A 12,188-nucleotide genomic window follows, 5' to 3' on the forward strand; every position below is an offset into this window, starting at 1 on the left:
AATTTTTTACAAAACATGTCTAGTTACAAATCGAATGAATCATGATTTGTATTGTAAAAAATTTAATTACAAACATTTTTTTCCTCTTCCATTTTCGCCTAAAATCAACTCTTGAAAATATATATTATTAAATAGGAAGAAAAATATGAATTTTTCGAATTTTTTTAATATATTGTGCCGCCAAAAGTTAAGCCCACGTTTTTTTTATGCGCATAGAAAAATTTTCATTTCTAGTGATATTTGAAAGCCAAAAAGCCAAAAATCTCCGTGGATATACGATTCACCCAAACCAAAACAGATACCGCCTGGTCTATGAGTTATTTGAATTGCCCAAATTTCATTGTTGTCATGGTAACGACTTAGAAGTTATCATTAGAATTTGTATCCAAACTTTTTTCTTTGAAGTCCAATAACGTCACAACGGAGCCAGATAGGAAAATTTTTTTCTTGAAGTACTACAACTATTTTGACCTCCCCTGTATATCCCTTCATTATTGAGATGACCTTTCCGGACACCCTATATATATTTTTTTCTGGAATGAAAAGAATAATATGAAAGTAGATCCTTTTTCGTAGAAACACAATTTAAAACCAAACATTGTAATTGAATGTCCAAACTTCGTGGCATTGAAATTTTGTAGTTATTAATGAGTGTCTTCGGTACTGGTTAACTTATTTTACACAAATTCTGTACATTTTTATTATTACGTGTGGTTAGTTACATAGTTCAAATTTAATAAATCTAAAGCGTTTAGGACAAATATTTATATGAACTTTTGTCCTTAAAGTATATTAATATGTTAATCCAAAAGAAAAAATCATTTCGAAATATTTGTACCTGTATGTACTTAAACTGCACCATATTTTTTATGTATATTTTTATCACAGTATAATATTATACACAAACATTGTACACTTATTTTGTAATAACTCTATTTTATTTCTCTCATTTTGTTGATAGAAATACAGATGCACAATAAAAATAATCAGTAGTAATCTGTATTACTACGCAATACGCGTTGTAGTAGTAGACATCGGCTAAATCTGTGGTCAAGCCGTGTGTCCCTCTATGCTCACTATTCACAATGCTATTGACTGCCATAAAAACACGTGCCATACACTCGACGAAGCAACGCGTCAAACTCACACAAATAATGAAATGCACGTTTAATGTCCAGCAAAGAACCTGGATTGTTCACCAGCACGCCAGAAGAACAGGGCAGGCATCAGGGTGCCGCTAGATACGTATTGAATAAACTGATCGATGCTAAGCTTCAGATCAGAGGCCTTGTTCATGTTATTGTATAATGACGCGGATAGTGGGATTACTAAAAAGAGGAGTAGTTGATGTTTCAACACCACTAGAAAAAATAGCATCTATTAGAAAACTGTGACTATTTTAGATATGCGCCTGAGACCTCAGTAAATGTTGAATGGTCATTTTCGTTTTTGAAACCACGGAACACTTTAGGAGAACTGTTAATTATTTATACAATCTCTTTCCTTATGAGTAAGAAATTATTGTTTTGTTAACTTTTGCTGGTACTTATTATTACGTACGATACCTATATGTTTCATGGTAAGTTCCATGTGAAGCGTTTAATGTGGAAAAATAGACACTGCCCCTTTTTATTTCACACTCTTATACAAATACTTACAAATATATATTTTTTATAATGTAAAGAGTGTAGATATAAGAAGGCAACGGTTGTGTCACTTTTTGCCTCAGCCAACAATGTACCACATTGCAGCCGCCCTAACATTTTCGATTTCTACTCATTATTAACCAATATAAACATTTTACAACACATGAACAATGTTATACATTTACAGATCAACAGGAATAAATTTAGGGGCGAGAAACAGGATTTTTTATTTACCTCACATCTGAATTTTGAAACACCCAATATTTCATAAAATTTTACAAAAACAGATAGCACTGTTGACTGCCCTTTAAAGTTTGTTAAAACATTTTTTTATTGAAATTAGAGAATCGTATGATGGCGTTAAAATAATTTGACCATCATCATAGTTATTTTTAACAGTATAAATAAAATTAAAGCTTTATAACTTCTGTTCTGGTAGAACTGTAAAGTGCCATAAAGTATTTGAATACACCCTAAAGTAATGCATGTAGCAAACTGGAAGAACACATCTGTTTTAGTAGATATGAAACCCATATTCAGTGAGAGATAAAAACTTTTCATATAATTCTAAGTCTGAACGAACATAATGGGAAAGTAATGATAATTTAAAGAGTTCATGTAAAGAAAGATTCCCTTCTGTGTGATCAGAATTAAGCAGAACATTATTTCTAAACGTAGTTTGAGAAGAGAGCAATTTAGCTTCGTGAAACCGACTCATTTACGATAAGAATTTATCTGTTTCACATTTATCGTCATTTACTAATTGAAGTTCATTTCATTGAAATGTATTTCAGTTTCGTGACCGATAGTCATCACGTTTGATTTTTTACTAACATTTAATTAAGAAGCAGGTATGTACGGAGATATAAGAAATAATGGCTTTCATTTAAATTGCGATGAACTATTAGATTAAATATATTAGGAACAAATTAGAAATACCAAATAAGAAATTAACAAAAGTTAATGTTGAGTAATTCTAATCAATTATCGTTGTAGTCGTTCCGAAGTCAGTTGAACATGTATAAAAACGCCTAGCAATAAAATTTAATGAGTTTTATAGGCGTCCCTAAAAAAGTTTTCTGCTAAAGGTAAAAAAATGTAATAATTTGTGTATAATGTGTAGAAAATTTCTATTATATGTTCATTTAACCAACAACATATTTTAATTATTTATGTCCTCAAAAAATTTTATTATATTGATGGTAAATTTCGTTTTGTTCCGTTTCAAAAGGTCTCCAAATTGTCATGTCCCTCTTATTTCTCCCTTTCACAATTATTGTAATATGAAGGATTAATAGAAGGTGCCTATAATAAATTAAAATTACCTGAATCACACCAAATTCTGCATTGCTGCACTGCACTGCTAGGACAACCGAATTTATGACCAGGTTTGTGCCGCGTTTGCCCGTGCGTTCAATCTTCAACTGGGCGACTAGACCTGTACATGGGTATGGCTAAATAAAAATGGGAACAAGTTTTTCAAATATTTCGATGCCGAGTTACTGCGTCAGCGACCGAACCTAGTATACATACTGCCAACCTCTTGCTTCTTCAATTGATATCGGAAAGACAATATATCCATCCGAATAAGAGCTGTATTATACATTTGAAAGTCGTATTTAAAACTAATGGACTACGTATACTTCAGGCACACTTTTTTTGAGTTTAGATCAAGTTGTCCAAAATATTGTCATTATTTATATTATTTTAAGATAACTCTTATATTTTGAGATAATTTTCTTCTCTTTTAAGACATCTCAATGAAATTTGTAGAAGTTTTAGAGTACAGCATTATTTTATTGTTTACTTAAAACAAAGGATGCTAAGAATATCTTCAATAGTTTTTTCCTTTTTGCTATATTTTTTTATTGGTAGACATTTTGAGGATACCCTGGTGTTACTTTTTTAAAATTACTTTATTTACCATAAAAGAAGGGATATGTGTTGCAGATCATTAAAATATTTTATTCTGGAGAAAACTGGATTTTATTTTTCTGCTGAAGCTGTCAGTTACGGGGGGCAAGTATTTAAGAGTATTTTAGTCTAATAAAACTTTACATCCTTTGCTAAATTCGTGCTCCAAACACCCGATGCTATTGGCAGAGCAACCGCTGACGGTCCCCGCAGGATGGTCAAAATTTCACCTCAGTTTTGAATTTTTTGCGAAAATGTTAGGAATGCCACGAAATTTGAAATGTAACACGAAACTGAATTGCTTTACTAAATTTAGAATAAAAACCAAATTCCACGATGGAGTCAATCAACAATAGGTAATGAAAAACATAATATTAGAATATGTAATAAATGCAGATGGTTTAAATTTGTTTAAAGGAAGTTTTCCTTTGTCAATGTAAGAACATATTTAGAAAGAAATATAGAAGCAATTAAATACAATTATTTAAATCTCATTCATTTTAATATTCTTCACTTTGCCTAATCTATCGAGGTAGAAGAAGATAGACGACACCTAGACACATATTTTATACCTTATGTTATACAGGGTGTTATTGAACTTATGACAAATATTTGTGCCACATGTCCGTTATGTCAAAATGAGGTAAATATACGGATTTGTGTTGAGTAAAATGTAATTTTAAAATTTGGCTTACCTCAACATTGCAAGGAAGCACCTTTTGAGAACTGATGATTTTCATAGAAGATGTTAGATGTACCCACCATTTGCTTGCACACAAGCTTCAGCGCGACGTATCCAATTCGCTCGCACTCATTGCAACATTGCCTCGCCCTCTCGAATCGTATTACAAGCTTCAGTAATAAGATGTCGCAGTTGGTCGATGTCACGAATTTCCGTGGAATACACAACATTTTTCACATATCCACACAAAAAGAAGTTTAAAGGGGTGAGGTCCGGGGACCGAGAGAGCTATGCAGTAACCACATATGCAACTATGCAGTAACCACATATTTTGCCAAACATTTAATGGCACGCCTTCCAATAACTCTCGCAAGCGATTTTGCAAAAAATCTAGATAAGAAGCACCGTCTAAGCGTCTAGGCAATTCAAAAGGTCATATTAAAGTGTTATTAACAATATCGGCCCACATATTCACTGAATACTGTTGCTGAAAGGCACCGCGACGTATTTCGTGTGGATTATCGATAGTCCAGTGGTGAGTGTTGTACACCATTTCGACTGAAACAAGCTTCATCTGTAACAAGTATTTCAGCTGGAAATTGAGGATTTCTTGCATGTTCCTGAAGCAACCATTCGCAAAAACCTCGACGTAGTGGAAACCCTCAGGAGTAAGCGCTTAAACACGCTGAATACGAAATGGGTATAACTGAGCTTCTCGTAATTAAATATGTACTTTCGAAAAACAGCACAGCAATCACTACAACAATGTATAACAAACTGACTTTCGAATACAGTCCCGCTTCATAAGAAACCTACAAACTTACAGAATTTTTTGTAAGTACTCGCCGTGATAAAATACATGTATTTTAGCAGTTCCAAAACCGTTTTAAACACATTTTTAATTAACTTTTTTCTCTATGACCTTAAGCTTGCGATACAAGTTTGTGACATCAGTTAAGTCAGGTTTTGGTCCTTTTTCACCCCTTTAAATTTTTGACATACGTTCATTAACACTCTGTATAAATTTATGAATTGATATACAACTTTCGTAAATGTGATAACCAATAAGGATTTAATTTAATTTCTTAAGTATTAATAAAAGTCAGAGAAATATTGCGGATGAAAATTTAAGCTTATATTGTTACCAGCGAGTTTACAATGTAAGATAATCCTCTTAATCGGATACATGTACAACAAAGCCTTTATGAGATATTGAAGGATGATATAATTTACAACAGGCAGTTGGTTCTTAAGAGCTTGCTGGAATGGCTTTAGTCGTCAACGTCATTCCTTGACATAGAATCTTGCCTATATTTAGATGGAATTAGGACATTAGGGACGGGATAATTCATGTTACTATGGTACATATTACATTAGTTTTTAAAAACCTTATTTTTTATTGTAAGCAGAATATGAAAATATCTTTTAACCATACGAGTTGAAAATTGATCTGTGCTAAGCAACACCTATTGACACCTGTCAATCATTTTATTTGTGTACAATGAACCTAGAATCAATAATAATAGTTTTTGCATTTTATTTTCCTTGCAGCATTTCTTTCGTAATTAATGTAGGTATGTAAATCTAATAAAGAAAGTTTTGTTGTTAGTCTATCTAAACTGCATAAACTGCATTTACTTCCTTTTTTCTTCCACATTTGCAGCTACATATAAATCTACCTCGGAATACATAATAAATTATTCATAAAATTCATCTGTTCTATTCTGATAGATAAAGGAGTACTCAATTAATATGTGTCCTGTACAGTAAAATTGAAAGAATTAAAACATAACAATTTGCGTCTAGGGACAGTTCAAAAGAAGGGGGAATCAGTGTTATGGATAACTGTAGAGAGTGCCATATGTATGCTGATTCTAAGGAAAGTCCAGAAAGCAGCTTAACCAAAACTTTGTAAGTTTGAATATAAAAAAGTATTTACCGTTACAAGAAAGGGTTTTGGTCTTCTTGGAAGGATTCAGTATATGTAAATTTTTAACTTTATATAAAGTCCAGCAAGTATCGCAGGATGTGTGGATGAAAACAAGGAAATTATTACCAGTTTGATAGGGTAGAATAGTGTATAATAACGCAGTATCTTTATATAAACTAACCGTTGCTGTATATGTTCGTTAAGGAATTGTAAGGACTATCTAGAATTTGAAAGCGACTCATGTAAAAATAACAAATATAAATACTAGCCACAGAATCTAATTCTCAGTCTCAAAATTTATTCTGAAGTTGAGAGCGGCGCTTCTCTAGAAACATAGCACGATCTCGGATGTTGTGCAACTATTGACAACTGACAGAGAAGTCTACAAACCATGCTTTCATTTAGTTCCTCTCATAAATGAAAAACTCAACTATATTAAATTTTTTGTCTAAACGTAAAGCCTGTCTCATTTGACTTTTAAGTCAATTTGAGAACAAAAGTTTTGAGAGCAAAATAGTTCAATAAATCTTATATTGGTAGTATTGAATAACTTTTGAGTTAGTTTCATAAACTGCGTGATATGTTGGCGTACCTCACCTATTAGTAACAACTAAAGATATATTTGTTGCCTGACAATCGAGTCCAAATGTAGCGTCGGTATGTGCGTGTAATTCATAATATTAACATCCGAATGGAGTGATTTTTACGCAGTATGTATTAATTTTCACATATTTTAGTCCTTCTGTCATCAGATTTTTTTGAATCGCCGGCAGAAGCTTCAAAATCTGTGAATAGTTCTAACATCAACGAAATCACGTCTTCAATACTCCTTCCTGATTTTCTTTCTGGACTGTACCTTAACTTGGCTAATAAAGAGACTGAATATATTGACATCTAGTCAATCAGATCTCTGATTGTATCCAAAATTCTATAAGAGGCCCAAAAACTTCCAAATGGTATTACCTATCAAATAAAAAATAGTTGTCATTATTGCTCGAAAGAGGAAAAAGTTATGAACGGATATTCTCACCATACGTCAATTTTGTAGGTGTTGTAAGTTTTAAAAGTCAATCTGTATAACACCAAAATTTGTAGATTGAAAGCGAAAGCCCACACCCCAAAAATAATGAAAATTGAATAATATGTATTCGAGTTATTTACAAAATTCAAAAATTTTCACGAACTTTAAGGCCATCTAGTGGCCAAACGAAGCGATTTGGGATATAGGTGAACTAGCCTAAATCTGCCTACTTTGAATTCACGAATCTGTGGTTTTCCGTTGTACACTTTATTCTGTTACAACCAGTATACGATTTAATACTGAAGCAAAAGAAGCTAAAACGATGGCAGCAATTGAACTCAAACGAAAACAGACACGAACGACGGACGCCACTGAAAAATGCACAATAGTTAATTTAACGTCATCGGTTATAATGATTCGGTTAAAATAAACAGTAGGAAACCATTGTGTCTACACTCGAGATAATCCGGACGCTGATTTGTTGAATGAAATGTCGTGAAAAATTACACTAATCATGAGCCGGTAAAATAAAATGTTGCTTCGTATCCTCCTTACAAATACTGTCGACTAAGGAAATCAGTTCGAGCAATAAGATTTAAGAGCGTTATCAGCGTTGTTGCCTTAGATTAGAAGATGTCTTTGTTATTGCTCTTGATCTTGCTGGTGCTGCCGCTTCTGTTGATGTTGTTTTTGTAGTTGTTGTTGCCGTATTAGTAGTGATACTAGCAGCAGTAGTAGTTGTAGTTGCCGCTGCTGTTGTTGTCGTTGTTATTGATGCTATTCATCTACAGCAATAACGACGACAACAACATCAACAACAACAAAAACAACAACAATAACAGCAGCAGCAGTAGAAACAACGACAGCAATGACATGTACAACAGCAGTAGCAACAACAGTAATAACTAAAGCAGACTTCTTTATTCTTTGATCAGAGATCTCTTACTAAGTAGTAAGAGATTAGATTAGATTTTACTAATTGCCAACGCAAAGGAAATAAAATTACTGTTTCAAATATAATTACTTGTCACGCGGCTTCTAATCATTTATGAAAACTCTATATCACGCTTCTAGTCAGTTTATCTGGCACAACATAACAGAGTTCAACCTTAGGTGTGGGGCCAGCTTAATTCTTTCAGAAGCTCGGAGAATATATTTTACTTAAATCTTCGAAACGCACGGCATCCAGTTGGATGGAGGCCTTTGCGGTCATGTGTGCTAATCTGATTTCCACCTGCCACGAAGGTCCAGCGCGATCGCTCCTGTAATCTCGGACGGTGGATGTGTGTGTAGATATTTACATAAGCGCGCTCGCAGCTCTAAAACCAGGTGGAAACGGGCGCGCAAGTGCTGGAAAAAAGCTTATTTTTGCACCCTTTTTACGGACTCCGGCTCCTGATTTTCTCTAATATGCCAGTCAGAATAAAGGTTGCCGAACACGGGCAAAAACTCACTTTATATGTATTTGATAAAAGGATTATGAGAGGATTTTAGTTTTTAGGTCGCCAACTCGCAACACGCCAAACTTTGGAAAATGTATACGTTATACGGTTCAGATAATGTTTTGCACATGTAGTAAAGTTTTTATATCGGGACAAGGCATTTTCCCTAATTTCGTAAAATGCAAAGTTAAAATTTAATTAATGTAGCTGGTTTTGACAGATAAAGTGGTTTTTGTTCGAATATGTTTTACTACAATTTCGTTATTATAAATGACCTTACGAGGCAATGAGGTAATCCCAAAGTTTAGTAATGAAAGAGGGTCCTATACCGTAGTCCCTGATTAATTATATCTAAAATTATTTTTGGCAACAACTCAGAACTGTAATCAATATCATACTGTTCAATAATCCTTAGTAAATGTAACATAGCTTAATGTTATGTATATTAAATAGAAATTATTAATATTAATAAAGGAATTTTGCCGGTAAAGCTAAACACCTCTTGCCAAAAAAATCATTTCACTGTAAAGCTATTGTAACTATAAGTACCTGCGTTTTATTTATTTTGACCAATGAAATATTTTATTTCAAAGAAAGATTAATTCTTATACTATTTAATACAATGATTGATGATGATGATTTTACATATCACGAAAAAAAAAATCAAATTGACATCCTGTATCTTGGTTAGGAAGCAATTTACGATCTATGTTTACATGAACTTTTTTGTACAAAATCAAGTTCTCTATCAACGGTTAAGTTAGTATAGTTAAAAAGGGAACATCCTGTATAATGTGGCAGATATAGATATTTTTATATTGTGTCCCAAAATGATGGAAAAAAATTAGATCTATCTCAGCCAACTTCAACTTGTTTTTACTACTACTAGGTTTTGGAGCTCAGAAAATCCGCATTGGATGCAAGAAATATATACACAACGGCCGGAAAAAGTGAATGTTTGGGCTAGAATAGTAGGAAATCGCATATCGAGACCTTATTTCTTTAAGGGCAATTTGACAGGAGACATTTATTCGGATTTTTTGGGTTCTCAGCTAATTCCAACCCGGGATTTAATTTTTCCTAACTCTAATGAGCACGATATGCCTGCTGGTGATGTCTGGTTCCAACAACATGGTACCCCTACACATTTTCGCCTCGATGTAAAAAATTACCTTAATGAAGTTTTCCCAAATCGATGGATAGGCCAAGGATATTTATAATACATAGGATTGCTCGATAAGCAGATATTTTCTCCACGTTAGTGGGGGCTGTGACGTCATCGCGGACCACTTCAGATAAATCTGCATACTCGCATACTGTTATAAGATGTTTTATTTACTTTCTATATTTAATATGGGGTTTAAAATAATTTTACTTAAAATATAAACTTTATATAATCTGCAACGGGACTCCCGGTAAATAAAATTATAGTTAAGTTATACAAATTTCTATTTTTATTTCTATTTTTTATTTTTTCTAATTTATTTATACAAAAAGTTAATATTGCAAGTTTTTAATTTAGATAAATATGAATGTTTCAAACTTCCACTAAAATATGAAAATTATTATTCTGGTTCATTTGCACTTTCAGAAGTTATATAGAAATACTAATTTTACTGTGTTATCTTTTCAAATATATGTTTAAAGTTAAGTAATTATTATTTAAATGTGTACTAGTAACTTATTCCATTTATATTTTTAAAAGAACTAAGCACATTCAATAATTTCTAAACTATTGTAGGTATACCTATTAAAAAAGTAGTAAGTAGTAGGTAACTGTTTTTTATTAAATAAAAATAAAACGATACAAATGATTAAAACTAGTGTTGTAAAGAAGAGTATGCTCTTAATGTGCATTTATGAAAATAATAATTAATATATCCTGAACAAGTTTCATTCACAAAATAGTAACTAGAGTTTCATTATAAAAAGTGGTGATATTTGTAACCGCTGGTGGCTGATAACATTTCAGGTATACGTCTAGAGATGACAATTTTTGAAAAATGATCGATGTATGACATCACATCTTTTCGTATAACACAAAATAATATAAGTAGATAACTATTACGAATTTGTGGTATGGATAGAACTTTTGCCTTCTACTCTAAATATTTTTATATTATTCTATTCTATAGCAGAAAATACAATTAAAAAATTTAATACAATTGATTTTAATGAGCGAAGAGTACTGTAGTTATAATATCACAATGATTAGATATCATATTAAAATTACATTACATTAGTTGTACCTGTTGATAAATATAGAATGTATTAGTTTGTCTTCTTATAAGATGGAACCGACTTTATTTTCTTTCAGTGCTACTAATTTTTGCTTATTGAAAATTAAATTTATTTTTATCAACATAATTTTATTATATTACACATTAAATAAAAAGAATGATTATTAATTGATATAAAATCATAAAGGTACACAGCGATCTGAAACGCTGTCGATACATCGATATATCGGTTCTTCCTCTTTTCTTTGTAACTCTTCTTCCATTTCCTTTTTTTATTATATCTTTGTGTCCGTAAACTTGTTACATCCTGTGGTTTGTTTGGAAGAAATAATGATGGCACAGCAGTTGTTTTAAGAAGTTTTCGTGGAGGCAAACCTACAAATTAATATACAGCAATTGTTTACGACAACCTGAACATTGAACAAATAATGTAATTATTACCTAATGTTTTTCCTTGGGAAAATTATGGTAAACTATTTCCGGATTATCCGTTTTCGTTGAAATACGGCTGTTATTAAAGCCATACATAGTAGAACGGCGCCACGGCATCTCATCTATTATGAAAGATTATAGGTTACCACTAAGAATTATATTTGTTTCTTACAACTTACCACATTATTATTACTACAAATAGTGCACAAAGATTCAAAAAAGTTCTACAATTTACACACACTACTGCTAAAAGTTTAAGAAAGAAGATATAACACAAGTTTATTAAATGAACGCACAAGCTCCATAAGAATACACAAGCTTCTTACACATCCAGGTCCGCGATGACGTCACGGAAGAGTGGGAAAACGGCCAACGTTGAAGGTATAGGGATCGAGCAATCCTATGTATTATAAATATCCTTGGGATAGGCAGACGAGGACCACTTGAATGGCCAACACGCTCCCTTGACTTAACCCCACTAGATTTTTTTTGTGGGGCTATCTAAAAACAAAGTGTATGTGAACAGACCAGACACTATCGAAGGATTGAAAAATCATATCAGAAAAGAAGTTCGAAGCATAACACCAAATGTTGTCCAAAATGTAATTGATAACTTTGAACACCGAATTGGGCATTGTGTAATGGTGAACATTTTTTGACAACTATGACAAAAAAGTAGGTATAACTTTATATATCGCTGAATTCGTCTTTAAAATTTATACTATAAAATATAAAGCGTCCTATTTAAAAAAAATGTCGATAATGTTATAGGGCTGTCGAACATTTCTCGAAAAAATAGAAAATATTGCAGAAAAGTGACAATTTATATTTACTAATTGACATGTTTCAGCGATTTTTTTAAATTGAACTGAAAAAAATAT

The 12,188-nt window shown here is 32.3% G+C and overlaps 1 long non-coding RNA gene across 1 annotated transcript; it reads right to left on the reverse strand.

Annotated features, from left to right (window-relative positions):
* Window positions 1–10,909: 10,909 nt before the first annotated feature.
* On the reverse strand, window positions 10,910–11,576 carry LOC111693156. Its single transcript, XR_002763358.1, has 3 exons — window positions 11,487–11,576; window positions 11,317–11,429; window positions 10,910–11,250 (listed from the first exon to the last, which is right to left on the reverse strand). It is a non-coding gene; the product is annotated as an uncharacterized LOC111693156 (long non-coding RNA).
* Between the last annotated feature and the right edge of the window lie 612 nt (window positions 11,577–12,188).

This window comes from Anoplophora glabripennis, unplaced genomic scaffold, assembly GCF_000390285.2.
Source record: "Anoplophora glabripennis isolate ALB-LARVAE unplaced genomic scaffold, Agla_2.0 scaffold124, whole genome shotgun sequence".
Classification (NCBI taxonomy): Eukaryota; Metazoa; Arthropoda; class Insecta; order Coleoptera; family Cerambycidae; genus Anoplophora; species Anoplophora glabripennis.